Consider the following 15,584-nt stretch of genomic DNA (forward strand, 5'->3'; position numbering starts at 1 on the left):
GAAACGACATGTAGAAAACTCCACAGCTCTCAGTCTTACTCCTAACCATCATGATGAGCTCAACACCAACTCACAGTAATTCTACTGAAACCTGTTCATGTTCATTGAAACATACAGGCATGTGAAAGGATGCTGACCAGCATATATATGGTAACTTGACTTATTGATCCAGTCAGAGCCTGGAGCGACAGCAGGCTGGCTGAAGAGGATGTAGTTAGCAGATCTGCGCACATCATCCTGATGGGAAAGAACACACTGACGTGTGGAGATGAGCACACCCTCCTCCCCAGGCTGTTCTCCTGAAGACACTCTCCTCCCCCAGGCTGTTCTCCTGAAGACACCCTCTTCCCCCAGGCTGTTCTCCTGAAGACACCCTCCTCCCCCAGGCTGTTCTCCTGAAGACACCCTCCTCCCCCAGGCTGTTCTCCTGAAGACACCCTCCTCCCCAGGCTGTTCTCCTGAAGACACCCTCCTCCCCCAGGCTTTTCTCCTGAAGACACCCTCCTCCCCCAGGCTGTTCTCCTGAAGACACCCTCCTCCCCCAGGCTGTTCTCCTGAAGACACCCTCTTCCCCCAGGCTGTTCTCCTGAAGACACCCTCCTCCCCCAGGCTGTTCTCCTGAAGACACCCTCCTCCCCCAGGCTGTTCTCCTGAAGACACCCTCCTCCCCCAGGCTGTTCTCCTGAAGACACTCTCCTCCCCCAGGCTGTTCTCCTGAAGACACCCTCCTCCCCCAGGCTGTTCTCCTGAAGACACCCTCCTCCCACAGACATAGAACTATAGAGACGTGTAGTCAGAAATAGAACTACACAACTATAGAGATTGAATATATAGTTGGAAATAAAACTTTTGAATTAAAGGACTATAGAGGTGTAGTTATAAAGAGAATTAATAAACAAAAGAGATATGGTGTTAGAAATAGAACTATAGATCTATAGATATTAAAGATGTAGTTAGAAATAGAACTATAGATGGAATATGTAGTTCAAAATAAAAATGTAGAACAACACAAATAGAACGTTGTGCCTTGAACATCTAGTTGTCTTGCAGTTGACATGTTCTACTTGAGCAGGGTGGTGTTATGGTATATTTACATTTATTCATTTAGCAGATGCTTTTATCCAAAGCGACTTCCAAGAGAGAGCTTTACAAAGTGCATAGGTCACTGATAATAACAACAAGATTACCAAAAACATTGCGGGTAGCCAAAACATGAAGCACATATTGTGAACAACCAAAATAAGTGCCAAAGGGAAGAACCACAAGAGCATGTAGTTAAACAAGTTACAATTAAACAACATGAATCGCTATAAGTGTAAGTGTACCTGTAGAAAAGCAAGCAACAATAAAAATATTTCAACAATTTAAATCAGTTACCACTGACCAACAAGAGCAGCAAGACTCTAAGCAAGAGTCATTGTGATCCTTGAGGAAACTAACATGGGGTCCAGCAAACCATTCCTAAGTACCGTTGTACTCCCGGAACAAGTGCGTCTTGAGCCTTTTCTTGAAGGTGGGGAGACAGTCAGTGTCTCTGATGGAGGTGGGGAGTTGATTCCACCACTGGGGGGCCAGACAGGAGAAGAGCTTGTGTTGGGACCGGGCGCTCTTGAGCGGTGGGACCACCAGGCGGTTGTCTGAAGAAGACCGTAGGTGGCAGGTGGGGGTGTAAGGCTGGAGGAGAGACTTGATGTAGTCGGGTGCAGTCCCGTTCACCGCTCGGAAGGTCAGTACCAGAGTCTTGAATCTGATAAGGGCCGTGATGGGTAGCCAGTGGAGGGAGATGAGGAGTGGGGTAACGTGGGAGCGTCTGGGTAGATTGTAGACCAGGCGGGCCGCTGCGTTCTGAATCGTCTGGAGAGGGCGGGTTGCGCATGCTGGGAGACTGGCGAGCAGCGAGTGGCAGTAGTCCAACTTGGAGAGGACAAGTGCTTGGACTAGCAGCTAGGTGGAGTGCTCAGACAGGTATCTCCTGATCTTCCGGATGTTGTAGAGGGTGAATCTACACAACCGGGAGACCGCAGCAATGTGGGCTGTGAGGGAGAGCTCGTCATCCATGGTAACCCCAAGGTTCCTGGCAGAGGATGAAGGGGTCACCGACACAGATCCCAGGGTGAATGCAGAGGATGTGGTACGTCGTTTTGGAAATGTGGAGTGTCTACACCAAAACCTCCATTTATTTATTGTGTGGTTTTGAACGTAAACACCTATTATACAGTGGAGTGGGAAGAGTTGCTCTTTACAATTAACAACAACCTTATCATCTCTGGGTGAAAGCTCTTTGGAAATGTGTAGGGCTATTCTCATAGATTTAGTAGGCCAACACTTCAAACATTTTATAGGCCTATACACATCAATTATTATATATACACATCAATTATTATATATACACATCATTGATTATATATTCACATCAAATTGCTGAAGTGATGGGATTTGGCTTACTCTCCTACAGGAATAATTGATCATTTCTGTGGAAAGTCCTCTCTAGTTACGCCCCTTCCTCTCCAGCTCCCTCCCACCCGTCAGCGGTACAAGTGGAGCGCGCAATGCGCGTTCTCAGACAGCAGCGATTATCAGAGAAAAAGATCAGTAGAAGGAGATGTGACACGGGAGTCTGAAACACTATATTTTTGAGAAGTATTTAGCATTATTCGTCAAACAAAAAACGTACGTTTTAATCTGTTAAGAGGAAGCTTGACAGACCAGGACACTATGGACACATCGTTGAAGGGAATTAGTCTGAGTTTTTGAGCATAGTATTGGTGAGCAGACGGAGCGCGCCTTGCTTAATATAAAACGGTATAGCGGGAGCGTGGAAACGAGTGGATTCAAGCAACAGTAGAGGTAAACCAATCTGATAAAAATGTCTTAACATCTACATTAGTCTATACTACAGGCTTATCTGAAAATGTGATTAACGTTCGCATATTGAATGAAGATTGGATAGCCTTCCAGTTCCCTCTTGCATACTGTGTCGTTCAACAGACATGAACCTTACATTGAACGGACACGATGCGTTGTTTTGTGTCGAGATTAATCGTGTTGAGTGGCTGTAGCAGTGTGACTGACACACGGTATGTCTTGTGCTGGCTTTGTGTGGCCGTTGCAGTCGGCTCATCAACGACCGTGCCTTCTTTGATAATGTCATTGATGATGCTCTTGAACACTACGTGTAGCACGGCTGTCATTAGAGCTAACCCTTGTTTCATAATGAGGCAGTAGGAAGACTGCAAGTGTGTCACGTTTGCAACGCATAAGTAACAATGAATATGACGCATTCTGTTTAGTTATTTTGTATCCAGACCAGTGGCATTCCACGTTGCAGGGGGGCTGGGGGGGTGCAACAGTCCATAACAATTAATTGTGGTTTTATTTTTACAAGCATTATTGTTCAGGGCGAGCAACTGCGTTTCGTTTCATTGTTTACCACAGTTTAAGAGCTCAGTAAATGCAATAACAAATGACGTATTATTCTCCAGAGCAAAAAGACCCTGGTTATGATGCATCCCGCGTTTAGATCGTTGAGGAGAAAGGACGAAATGACGCTTCCTGAGTTGTAGAGACGAGACGGAAGCGTTTTGCCATGCCATTAGTTGTTTACCGAGCTAGGTCTGTTAGCTGAGCGGTCTGTCTGTAAGAGCTAGAAGCAGGGTCGGTGTCTGGAGGACCAGGTGACTGGTCAGAGCAGTGGTGGAGGTTGTGGGCCCGGACTTGCCTTCCAGCGGGAGAATCACCCTGTGGCCCAACTCTAAACGGCCCACATTGAGCAACAGCATTCAAAGCTACCGGCGCATATCACGAGTCACTATCAGCCTTGGGCAATCCCCACGAAGATAAGATACATACATGTTATTGTCCCGAAGGAAGTTGGTCCGCATACTGTTTCTGCGGTTAAAATTCAAATAGATTATGGCATGCAGTACATGCGGTACATACCATCACACTCGAAGGCCATAGTGATGTCATTCTGTACATCAAAGGCTAGAGGGGTTTTGGCATGGAGCAATTTCCCAATGTTAACATGAGGATATCTATTTACAACAAAAGTTGCTTTTAAGGCAAATTGTGTAAGTGTATATACAGTATATGTGTCTGTGTGTGCACGTGTGCACGTGTGTGTGTTTCATAAGCCTTGCCGCTCCATTGCTAGTCATGGAATTCCCTGTTGAGATGTTGAGCTTGCCATCATTAACATTTCATTCAGGTTGTTATGTAAGCAACAAATGCCTTTGAGGAAGAAATGGAAACATTAGCTTGACAGGTCGTGCTGCATGCAGACAGGACATAAAAGGCGTGAACAGATGTCTCAAGAATCACTTTTAAAACTGTGAGTACAAAGGCAGATTAAAGTGACTCACCTCCTTAGTAGTATGGTGATCGCAGTGATGTGCTGAGTCAGTGCTGAATGCACTGACTCACTGAATCAGTGCTGAATGCACTGACTCACTCATTCTTTATGGACGATGCATTCATTAGTGCCTTCATTATCAACCCCAATCACCAGACCCATACCATCCAACGGTTATAAGCTGATCACCTAGTGTGTAGTCCATTGCCCAACAAGCATAGGTTATATATAGTCCAGTGCATTGTGACTAATATACATGTGCATGTAAGTACTGTCCAGTTGCTGTTTCATGATTATCTTGATACAGTTGGGTCAGTTGCTTCCATTGCAGCAGTCAAGGCTTTATATATAAATTTGTTTATATAAAACAAGACCAGGATGAGTCATCAAAGGATTATATCCATACAGTAACCCTGTAGCTCCAGTAAATAACCCTATATCTCTGGTATATTACCCTGTAGCTCCAGTATATAACCCTGTATCTCTGGTAGATTACCCTGTAGCTCCAGTAGATAACCCTGTATCTCTGGTATATTACCCTGTAGCTCCAGTAGATAACCCTGTATCTCTGGTAGATGATCCTGTAGCTCCAGTATATAACCCTGTATCTCTGGTAGATGATCCTGTAGCTCTGGTAGATAGCTCTGGTAGATAACCCTGTAGCTCTGGTTGATAACCCTGTCGAGGTTCCTGGAACTATAATATTTGGTGTGACGTTTGTAAGTGAACATTTTAAAATGTATGTGAAAATGTAATTATTTCTGTCTGAGATCAGAAAAGCTGTTCTTTTATAAATTATTCATTTTTCTGACCTAAATGCTGTCAAAATAAATGTTAAAAGAAGTATAAAGAAGATCTCAAATGTTTTCCTTGCAAGGCTGTCCAAGAATATTAGATTCATATTTTGTTTGCTGGAACCTTCTTCAAAGGCATAGATGTGTCAGTGGCACAGATTGTGTGATTTCAGAAATCCTTCTGATTCCAACATGGCCTCATTCTTAGAAGTGAGCTTGTTTGTTTCTTTTGTACGTTCAAAGCCAGGCCAGCCGTGAACACCCTTTTCATCTCATCAGCTCTCAATCCATTTGTAGTTCTCACTTGTAGTTCTCACTACCTTTATGAAGACCAACCAATCTGTGGTGTTTTCTGATGGTTGACAAATACCTTCTTCTTCTGCTTCTGTGTTCTTACATGCGTCTATTCCTGCATATTATCTTGACACCAAAAACCTTCTGCATGGAGGATGGAAGTGAGGTCAGACGTTTCCTGCATCAGCTGTTGAGGTCAGGGCTCAGCTCTGGCAGGCAGCAGCAGAACAGCCACACTCAGTCCACTATGCTCCCCTGTGCTCAACCATGGTGGGAGGGGTGAAGGGATAGAATCGCAGAATAGGGGGAGGAACTGATCATGTGAGCTCTCTCTAGGGTTTAACCATCTGACTTACAGACATGGGCTATTGTCAGGGACACATTACTGTGAATACAGTACAAATATCCAATGGGTAATTCAAACTAACAGCTAATCTCGCAGGCCATCTCTTCGTACAGTAAGCTAACCTTGCCATGCACACAGCAGGGGGCTAGTAAGTCTTGGATAGGATGCAGTGCTGTTGGTGTGACACAGGGATGCATGAGACTGTGGAAGACCCTGGAACACTCCTGATCCTTCAGAGTCTCAGCCAGACAGACACTCGCCTGTCTGTGTTTCTCCTCCATGAGTCTCGCTTTGATTCTGATTAGTTGCTAAGTCGTTGGCTTAGTGTCACCAGTCAGATCTCTCCAGGCATGGTAGGACTGCACTGTCAAGAGTTCAAGGGAAACAATGGCGGCAGGAGGAGAGGGTGTAGGAGTCACAGCAGCTTAATGACCATTGAGATGCACAATCACAGCCCAAATCCTTGATTTCATTTCATCTCCAATGCAAGGAGCTCTCAAGCTAATTTAGCATTAGCCTCCATTAAACTAGCCTCTCAGTTTGCTTGAAGAGACTAAGGGGATTAGCCGAATCCCAACCTAGCCTAGTTTACGCCTACATTGTGTTCAAAGCTTCTATTTAGACACACTGCTGATGGCTGGTGGTCTGTTTGGGCTTGAGTCAGTAGTTTAGCAGCAATGCTGACTCCAGCATTGTTTATCCCAGTCTGCAGCCAGGAGATTGATGGAGCTGCTGGCTGGATTGACAGTTCTAGAGCAGCGCGGCTCTTCTGAGGTAACGACTGGCTTCTGTCTCCTCAGAAAGGTTGAGAACATCCCAGTCACAATTAGCACTGTGTCATTCAGGGGTTTGAAGGCAACCTATCATTTCAGGTCTTTAAGTGTGCTGTGGTGAAGGCGAACCTTCTCCAGACTACTAGAAGAGGGAACATTATTTTGTGCTTCACTTCCTTTAGAGCTGAATCACTGTTCATAATAAGAACTCGCCTCATTCTTCTACAGTTCTTGTTCGGCCAGTTAAATCTCTGGCTGTTAGAGTACCCAGACAGAGTGCTGATGGTAGATACACACACTCACATACACACACATGCACTCACGCATACGCACACTAGTGGTCAGTGTGGCCGGCCCCCAGCCTGTGTCAAAGCTGGAACAATGCAGGCCAGCGACGGGGTGTGGCTCTGAGCACCATGGAGCTGCAGGCTGGAACACCCAGGACTGCATGGAGTCTCCCTCTCTCTCTGTTCTCTCTCTGTCTCTCTCTCCTCTCTCTCTCTTCTCCATCTCTCTTTCCTCACTCTCTCTTTTCCATCTCTCTCTCCTCTCTCTCGTCTCCATCCTTCTCTCTCTCTCTCTCTCTCTCTCTCTCTCTCTCTGTTCATCCCTCTATTCTCTCTTGTTTCCCTTGCTATCTACAGCTCTACTTGTTTTTGTCAGTTCCGCCCTTTTTCCGCCCATATTTCCTTTATTTATAAACAATATTTTTTACAATTTCTCTCCATTTATTTTTGTTTTCACTCTCAGTGCCTGCCTTTGTGTCTCTATCTGCCTCTATTTTGCATTCTCACATTCAGCTTAAGTAATTTGAAGTGAAGCCAGAGTCTTTCTGTAAAGGCTGAATGTGGTGTTGTCCTCTGGCTGCAGGTGTCCTACATGAGGATGGTTATATCTGGGACACAGGACTACGAACCCAGTTAGAAAGGTGTTCCTCATGCCTGTGGGAGGGTGTGGGCATATGTTGCTAACATATATCTCCCTCACCTCCTCTTTCCTCCCCTCTCCTCTGACATGACCCCTTCATTCAGACTAGCCCTTCAGTCCTGGCTGTCACTGTTCAGCAGGCTAGCATTTAGCCTTGCATTCTGTGCCCCAAATCACATGATCCCAGCCTTTGTGTTGGTTGTTTACATGGCTGCATGGTACTTCAGCCTGTCTGTTCTAGCTGTAAAGAGGGCAGTTGCCAAGAGCCCACAAAAGGCCATGTTTATATTCAATTAGCTGAGCCAATGAAAGGGCAGTGTAGGTCAATACTTGCTAATGCAGATTAGCAGTTTGAAGGTGTTTACATCGAGTTGAATGAATTGGCACGGAGATCAAATGCAAAGTGAAGATATACAGTAAAAGTCTATTGAGATCCTGGGCTTCATTAGCTGGCTTATTAAATATGTAATGTTCTAATCCTTCATGTTCTACAATTGGTCAGAACCAATTGTAGAACATGGTCTTCAATTGGTCAATGCTAGTAAATTACCTTATTTTTTAAAGACCCTACTGGTTGTTTAGAATAAAAGCGGAGATGTTTGCAGTATGTTAAGGGTTATCTATGGCAGTGATGAAAGACACATCGCCTCGTTTAGACTGAGCCACCCTATTGGCTCATCCACTCTGCTGTGAAGCAGGTGATTGGCTTGCTGTTACCATGACTAAATGACTAAATGTAAATGACTAAATGTACCGTGGAGCTACTTCCGAAAGATCCAGAAATGGTTCACCCCGGAAAGTGTGAACATGCCCATGTTAGGGTGAGAAGCAGGCTGTCTGTGACTTTGTTCACCAGGACACGCCGGCACTGATGGCGTACGCCTGGGACAGCTTGTCCTCCTTTTCCGAGCGCGCTCTGTTGGCAAGCTGAGCCGCCGTGACGGGAGAGAGGAGGGAGAGAGAGACAGAGACGTGAGGAGGAGGGAGAGAGAGACAGAGACGTGAGGAGGAGGGAGAGAGGAGGGAGAGACAGAGACGTTAGGAGGTGCTCCTTAGCTGCTTCACACCCCGGCCTGGACAACCAGCCCTGGATCATCACTGACCAGAGGGCCAATTATACAATGACAATCCAGGGGGTCAACTTCTTCTCCAGGGCGTGTATCAACCCCCCCGACCTGTTGTTTTTACCTCTTTTGGGGGGGTCCAAGTCTTAATTAGGGGGGTCAGACCCCCCCCCCAAACCCCCCTGTAATCCGCACCCTGACTCTGACCTCAGCCCTTGTCCTGCTAACACTCACACACACACAACACACACATATCCTTGAACCCTCCTCCTGATAGGCTGGCTCTTTGAGCCCTCCTCCTGATAGGCTGGCTCTTTGAGCCGTCCTCCTGATAGGCTGGTGTTATTGAGCCCTCATCCTGAAAGGCTGGCGTCGTCTCCTAGCGAGAAGAGCAGAGCTCCTGCCAGGAGATCAGGGTGTAACTGTGGGTCTGAGTGGATTTGGGAGGGAGGGAGTTTGTCTGTATTACAGTGGAGTGGGTTCGGGAGTGTGTGGATAGACCGAGTCTGGGCTTCAGAGGGCCTTTATGTAAATATCAAGACTGTGTGCAGTATATAGGGCAGCTGTTTATTAGGCACAGTGTATTATTTGTAGACTGGTGTTTCCACACGTAAAAACAGCCATGTCTCAGTTTCTGTGGTTGTTTTTGCTTGAAGTCATGTGACCGTATCTCTTCCTATGTAAATGCGTGAAAGCAGTAGGTTCTCTCTCTGTCCCTCTTTGTGTCTCTGTCTCTCCCTCTCTATCCTCATTCATTCTCTGTCTCCCTCTCTATCCCTCTTTCATTCTTTGTCTCTCCCTCCTTGTCTCTCCCCCCTCCCTCCCTCTCTGTCTTTGTCTGTTTCTCACTCAGGTTCTCAGGCCTATCAGTAACTCTGGACCAGATATGGACTAGATATTCAAACCAAACTTGTTTGAATATCTAGACTCAACAGCTTTCTATTTCTCTTGTGTAACATGCGCTTCTTCAGTAGCAGTGTAACATGCTGCCTCAGTAACAGTGTAACATGCTGCCTCAGTAACAGTGTAACATGCTGCCTCAGTAACAGTGTATCATGCTGCCTCAGTAACAGTGTAACATGCTGCCTCAGTAGCAGTGTAACATGCTGCCTCAGTAACAGTGTAACATGCTGCTTCAGTAACAGTGTAACATGCTGCCTCAGTAACAGTGTATCATGCTGCCTCAGTAACAGTGTAACATGCTGCTTCAGTAGCAGTGTAACATGCTGCCTCAGTAACAGTGTAACATGCTGCTTCATTAACAGTGTAACATGCTGCTTCAGTAGCAGTGTAACATGCTGCTTCAGTAACAGTGTATCATGCTGCCTCAGTAACAGTGTAACATGCTGCTTCAGTAGCAGTGTAACATGCTGCCTCAGTAACAGTGTAACATGCTGCCTCAGTAACAGTGTAACATGCTGCTTCAGTAACAGTGTAACATGCTGCTTCAGTAACAGTGTAACATACTGCCTCAGTAACAGTGTAACATGCTGCCTCAGTAACAGTGTAACATGCTGCTTCATTAACAGTGTAACATGCTGCTTCAGTAGCAGTGTAACATGCTGCTTCAGTAACAGTGTAACATGCTGCCTCAGTAACAGTGTAACATGCTGCCTCAGTAACAGTGTAACATGCTGTCTCAGTAACAGTGTAACATTCTGCCTCAGTAACAGTGTAACATGCTGCCTCAGTAACAGTGTAACATGCTGCCTCAGTAGCAGTGTAACATGCTGCCTCAGTAACAGTGTAACATGCTGCTTCAGTAGCAGTGTAACATGCTGCTTCATTAACAGTGTAACATGCTGCCTCAGTAACATTGTAAGGCTAGACAGGGATTATCACCCTCAGAACAGGATTGTGAGTGGTTTGGATTGGTTACCTCATGTTTCCTTCACGGCTGTGGAGTCAGTCCTGAACATGCAGCTCCATCACAGTATTATTATAGATGAAGTTTATGACTACTTGTCCAAGCAGAACATCCCTCACATATTGTCTGTATTATTTATCTGCAGCATAGGCAACGCATGGCACAGTTACAGTTATTTTCTTTGCACATGTGTGTGACATTTAACCCCCCCCCCATCCTCCAACATGCCCCCTCAGGACAGTCGCTGTCGGGAGAAGCTTCTGGACTAATGGCTGCCTTCTCAGAGCTAAATGGAGTGTACCTAATCTATGCCATTGATATTATGTCTCTCCCACACACACACACACACACAGGCCCTCGTGGGGTCGTCTACTGTCTCTCTCCATCTCAAGATCCTCCGTCTTCCTGGATGAGAGCTGTTGGCTCAGAGGACAGATGCTCTCGGCTAAGATTTGCTCTTTTAAACCCCACAGTGATAAACAATGAATTAGAGAGGACTACTGCTGACTGTGGATCCAAATGAGGTCATGAAAAAATATGATAATGCGTATCTTGCATTTCCTATGGTTTTGTTTTTCCAGGCCCTTTGTTACCATGCAACATTGTGGTGAGCACTAGATGAAATATAGCTTGATATTAAAGTGGTTTTCAGGATGAACCTCTATCAATCCATGGTGTAGAGAGACACCATCCCATACGCCAACCACTGAACTGCTCTGACATCATCCCAGAGGATTATATTCCCCCTCTGATGGGTTTATCTAATCTGGATGGGATTTGGCAGAGGGGGTGGTTGTGTGGAAGTCGTCTCCACGGTAACCTCAGATGATGGCTGTGCCCAGGCTTAGCTCAGCTCATGAGAGATGTTTGTGAGGGAAGTTCCTCCCGTTCTATTCTAGGGAATAGTAGAGTTTATACTGAGTGTTTCAACCCTGCAGTATTGCATCATTCTCCTTCCTTCAGGCTGAGTCTCTGAGAGGCTGGATGTCAGGGCAGCTGTGTCATTAGCACGGCCCTCTGTGAGCGTCCAGTGAAGCTCACATTCAGCATGTCTTCTGGTCAGGGGCTTGTTGACTCCTGGTCAATGGATGCAGTCTGTAACAGTGGAACACCATTTTTATTTTACACACATCTTAATTGACAGATTAGATGACAGAAACACCCTGTTTAATTCTTTTTTCTAAAGACTATTCTAGACTAAAGAAACATTAAGACAAAACTATATGTGGACTGTTAGTGCTTTAACCTGCTTGTTGTTGGTGTATTTGTGTCTGCTGTCTCAGATACAGAGGCAGGCCAGTGTTCAGGGCTAGAGGTGTTCACTTAATATCATAATCACCTGGCTGGCAGGAGGAACATAAACTGGAGGATCAGAATCTGATTTGGATTCTACCAATCGCTCTGGTCTTCCAATCCTGAACCAGAGATACTTAGGACAGGCCTATGGAATTAAACGACACGACAACACGAAGATTATCTGTAAAAATCTCACCATTGGCCATTATGACCCCACGTTGAAGCCTGAACTCAAAGCAGGTTTTTTTTTGTTCAGAATCCCGTTCTATTCTCAATGTGAATCACATTTAGCGTACCGTTTTGTCTGAAATCTAGTCAGCTCTTTTGGTTTTTGGAAGCTAACCTCCCTCATATCTCTCAGAGAACACCAGATCACCCCACCGCTGTTCTGAGAAACAGAAAAAGAGCAAGTCAGAGGGGGAGAGGAGGAGGTTTACCAGAAAAGTAAATGCTCAAATCTGCAATGTTACTCAATCCAGCTGAACAATGTGCTCATTGAGCAGTGGGACCCGATGGCTCTGCAACGCCACAAAGGCCTGTTTATGTGAGGCCCAGACAGCAACACAGCCCAACATTGTGCATATCAAACCCAGTAATGCAGGACATGCGGACAGTCATGCCTACACCCAGAGGCTGTGGAAGCAGGAAAGTGTTTGTTTTCGCCCCCCTGCGGGGGGGATGGCTTTGGGCTTTGAACCTGTTTGAGGCTCCAGCTTCTCAACGCTCCTCAACTCTCCCACTGTTTTCTGAGGACTCCTCCTCTGCTTCCTCTTCCTCTTCCTCCTCCTCTGCTTTCTCCTCCTCCTCCTCTGTTTCCTCCTCCTTCTCCTCTGCTTCCTCCTATTCTGCTTCCTCCTCCGCTTCCTCCTCTTCCTCCTCCTCCTCCTCTGCTTCCTCCTACTCCTCCTCTTCCTCCTCTTCTGCTTCCTCCTCCTCTTCTGCTTCCTCCTCCTCTTCTGCTTCCTCCTCCTCCTCTGCTTCCTCCTCCTCTGCTTCTTCCTCCTCTGCTTCCTCCTCCTCCTCTGCTGCTTCCTCCTTTGCTTCCTCTTCCTCCTCCTCTGCTTCCTCCTCCTTCTCCTATTCTGCTTCCTCCTCTTCTGCTTCCTCCTCCTCCTCCTCTGCAGCTTCCTCCTCCTCTGATTCCTCCTCTTCCTCAGCTGCTTCCTCCTCCTCTGCTTCCTCCTCCTCTGCTTCCTCCTCCTCTGCTTCCTCTTTTGCTTCCTCCTCCTCTGCTTCCTCTTTTGCTTCCTCCTCCTCTGCTGCTTCCTCCCCTCCGTGGTGCGGCCAGGAGAATGCGGCCACAGGTTTAGATGTTGCTGAAGCCTGTGATCAGACAGAGATCTCTGGTTTCATGGGTTATGACATCGGAAGCAGCATTTGCACGTGAGCTTAGAATAGCTCCAGGGTCAGAGACGCAGTGCAGGGTTATCTGAAGCCGGGCAGAACCGAGAGGTGAAGTCAGAAGAGAATGTGAGGGTCTGGCAAGCCTCCACCTCCTCATGAAGCATCTGATGTGAAAGGAGCAAGAGTGTGACATTAAAGGAGCAGGAGTCTGAGAGTGAGTCTCCGCCAGACCAGTGGAAGTGAAAGAGAATGGATCAGAAAAGAGAACCTTGAATAACTTCCTCTTCCCTTATCAGAGACGTTGTCCTCAAAGAAGGATCATGGCAGTATGTGGACGTGGTGGTTGCAACATTGGAGCGCTTTCCTAAAACACTTCTCTTTTGTTTGTGTTAGAGGGAAGAATCAGAGTAATTGAAGGAGACAAGTTCACAGCTGCCAATGAACTACAGAGACTTCCCTCTTGACTCTACTAGATGGGCCCAACTGAAATGTTAAAATGCACCTCATTAGTGTTAGTGAACCTCTGGAACAACACTCAGTTCTAGTTTGGAAATCAAAACTTGACCTCACCAGAACGTAGGTCTCGAACACTGTAACTTATATAACTATCAATATCAACCTTACTAATGAAACACTTCATTTCCATCCAGCAACTTCCCTCCAAAACACCCACAGAACCAGAGTGGACATGTCGTCAGCCTGTTTGGGTTGTGTGGCGTGTCAGAGGGCCTGCATGTTTCCCTCCCAGCACAGTGTTTACAAGGCCGTAAATGGATCCCGTTGGAGCTGAGATGTCAGCCTGGGTTGCATTCCACTTGTTTTATCCCCGTGATCTCAGCTTGTTGCTGGTTTCCTCTGTTCCCTGCCTCTGGTACCTCAACAGTCGCTGCTGGGCAACACGTTTCAATGTGTATCTTTACATTTTGACTCAGCTGGTCAGGTTTTTCAGATTTAGTTGTACTCATGTTTTTGTGCCCCTGTTCTCATGATTCACATTGTGTACCATTGCAGTATTGTTATAAATACAGTGAGCTCATAAGTGTTGGGACGATGGGTGTTACTCTGAATCAGCATTCTGCTAAGAGGATCAGCCTTGGTCACTGCAGCAGCCCTCAGCCCTCTCTACAGTATCTTTGCTGTTACCCTCTTTACAGTATCTCTGCTGACCTCAGGAGATGGTGTTTCCCTTTTCTGTCCCTGGGAAGGCTTTACTTCAAACCCCATTGTTGCTCTTCCTCCAGTCCTGAGGCAAGCTGAGTCAGCACTGGACTCTCCTCTCCATCTATCACTTCTTATCAGGGATGAAGCTTCCATCTGTGCCTCCACAGACGGCATCACCTCCTTCCTTTCCCTCGTCCAGCCTCCCTCCAGTCGGGGGTTCCTAGGGAAACTGGGTGGCAGGGAGGGGTGCAGCCATGACATGGCAGGATTGTACTTCCTGTTCTCTCTGAGCTGCGTCGGTCAGATCCAGCGCTGGGAACCAGAGATAAACACGCAGCTCTCTGTCACGCAGCCCTCTGAACACAGCCCAGCAGCCCCCTGTCACACAGCCCAGCAGCCCTCTGTCACACAGCCCAGCAGCCCTCTGAACGCAGCCCTCTGAACACAGCCCAGCAGCCCTCTGTCACACAGCCCAGCAACCCCCTGTCACACAGCCCAGCAGCCCTCTGTCACACAGCCCAGCAGCCCTCTGTCACCCAGCCCAGCAGCCCTCTGTCACACAGCCCAGCAGCCCTCTGTCACACAGCCCAGCAGCCCCCTGTCACCCAGCCCAGCAACCCCCTGTCACAGAGCCCAGCAGCCCCCTGTCACACAGCCCAGCAGCCCCCTGTCACACAGCCCAGCAGCCCTCTGTCACCCAGCCCAGCAGCCCCCTGTCACCCAGCCCAGCAACCCCCTGTCACAGAGCCCAGCAGCACTCTGTCACACAGCCCAGCAGCCCCCTGTCACACAGCCCAGCAGCCCTCTGTCCACTGTCAGGTTCAGCTCTCTCTCTGAACGCACAGCACTGGTAATCTCGTTGTTATGATCAGTGAACTATGCTCTTTTGTAAAGCTCTCTCTTGGTCTGCTAAATGCGTAAATGTAAATCCCTCTGGACAAGGTGGCTGTTTAGCATGTTTGTCTGGATGTTGAGTGCCCCAAGTGTTGTTTTGAGGCCACTCCACTGCAAAGCCACAGTCACGTAAGAAGCAATGTTCTCTCCATCTGAAACACTGCAGTTGTGGCTTTGTGGTATTGAGTCAGACTGCCTGCATGTTTTCCCACATGCACATGCGCATGCATTAGATGTTGACCTGCTTTTATTCTTCTGTGATCGAGGGAAGGCAGATGTTGATGTGAACCTGTTGTGACAGGGTAACAGTGATCATGAGCTGGAGGAAGCAGCAGTCTTGGTACTGGGTTAGGGAGGTGAGGGTGTTTGCTGTGGTGAGGAATGAATGAATGAATACATTAATATTTCATGTTCTATCACTCCATCAGCAAAGCCCTTACCATGTAACTAAGTTTAGTGTTTGTGTGAAAAAT

The 15,584-nt window shown here is 47.0% G+C and overlaps 1 protein-coding gene across 1 annotated transcript in view; it reads left to right on the forward strand.

Annotated features, from left to right (window-relative positions):
- The first annotated feature begins 2,635 nt into the window (after nucleotides 1-2,635).
- The window catches only part of myo9ab (myosin IXAb), a 91,476-nt gene continuing 78,527 nt past the window's right edge, over nucleotides 2,636-15,584 (forward strand). Inside the window, exon 1 of the mRNA XM_067235155.1 lies at nucleotides 2,636-2,847. The gene's annotated coding sequence lies outside the window, so the exon portion shown is untranslated. The remainder of the gene's footprint in view (nucleotides 2,848-15,584) is intronic.

Source organism: Osmerus mordax, chromosome 4, assembly GCF_038355195.1.
Source record: "Osmerus mordax isolate fOsmMor3 chromosome 4, fOsmMor3.pri, whole genome shotgun sequence".
In the NCBI taxonomy this organism is placed as follows: Eukaryota; Metazoa; Chordata; class Actinopteri; order Osmeriformes; family Osmeridae; genus Osmerus; species Osmerus mordax.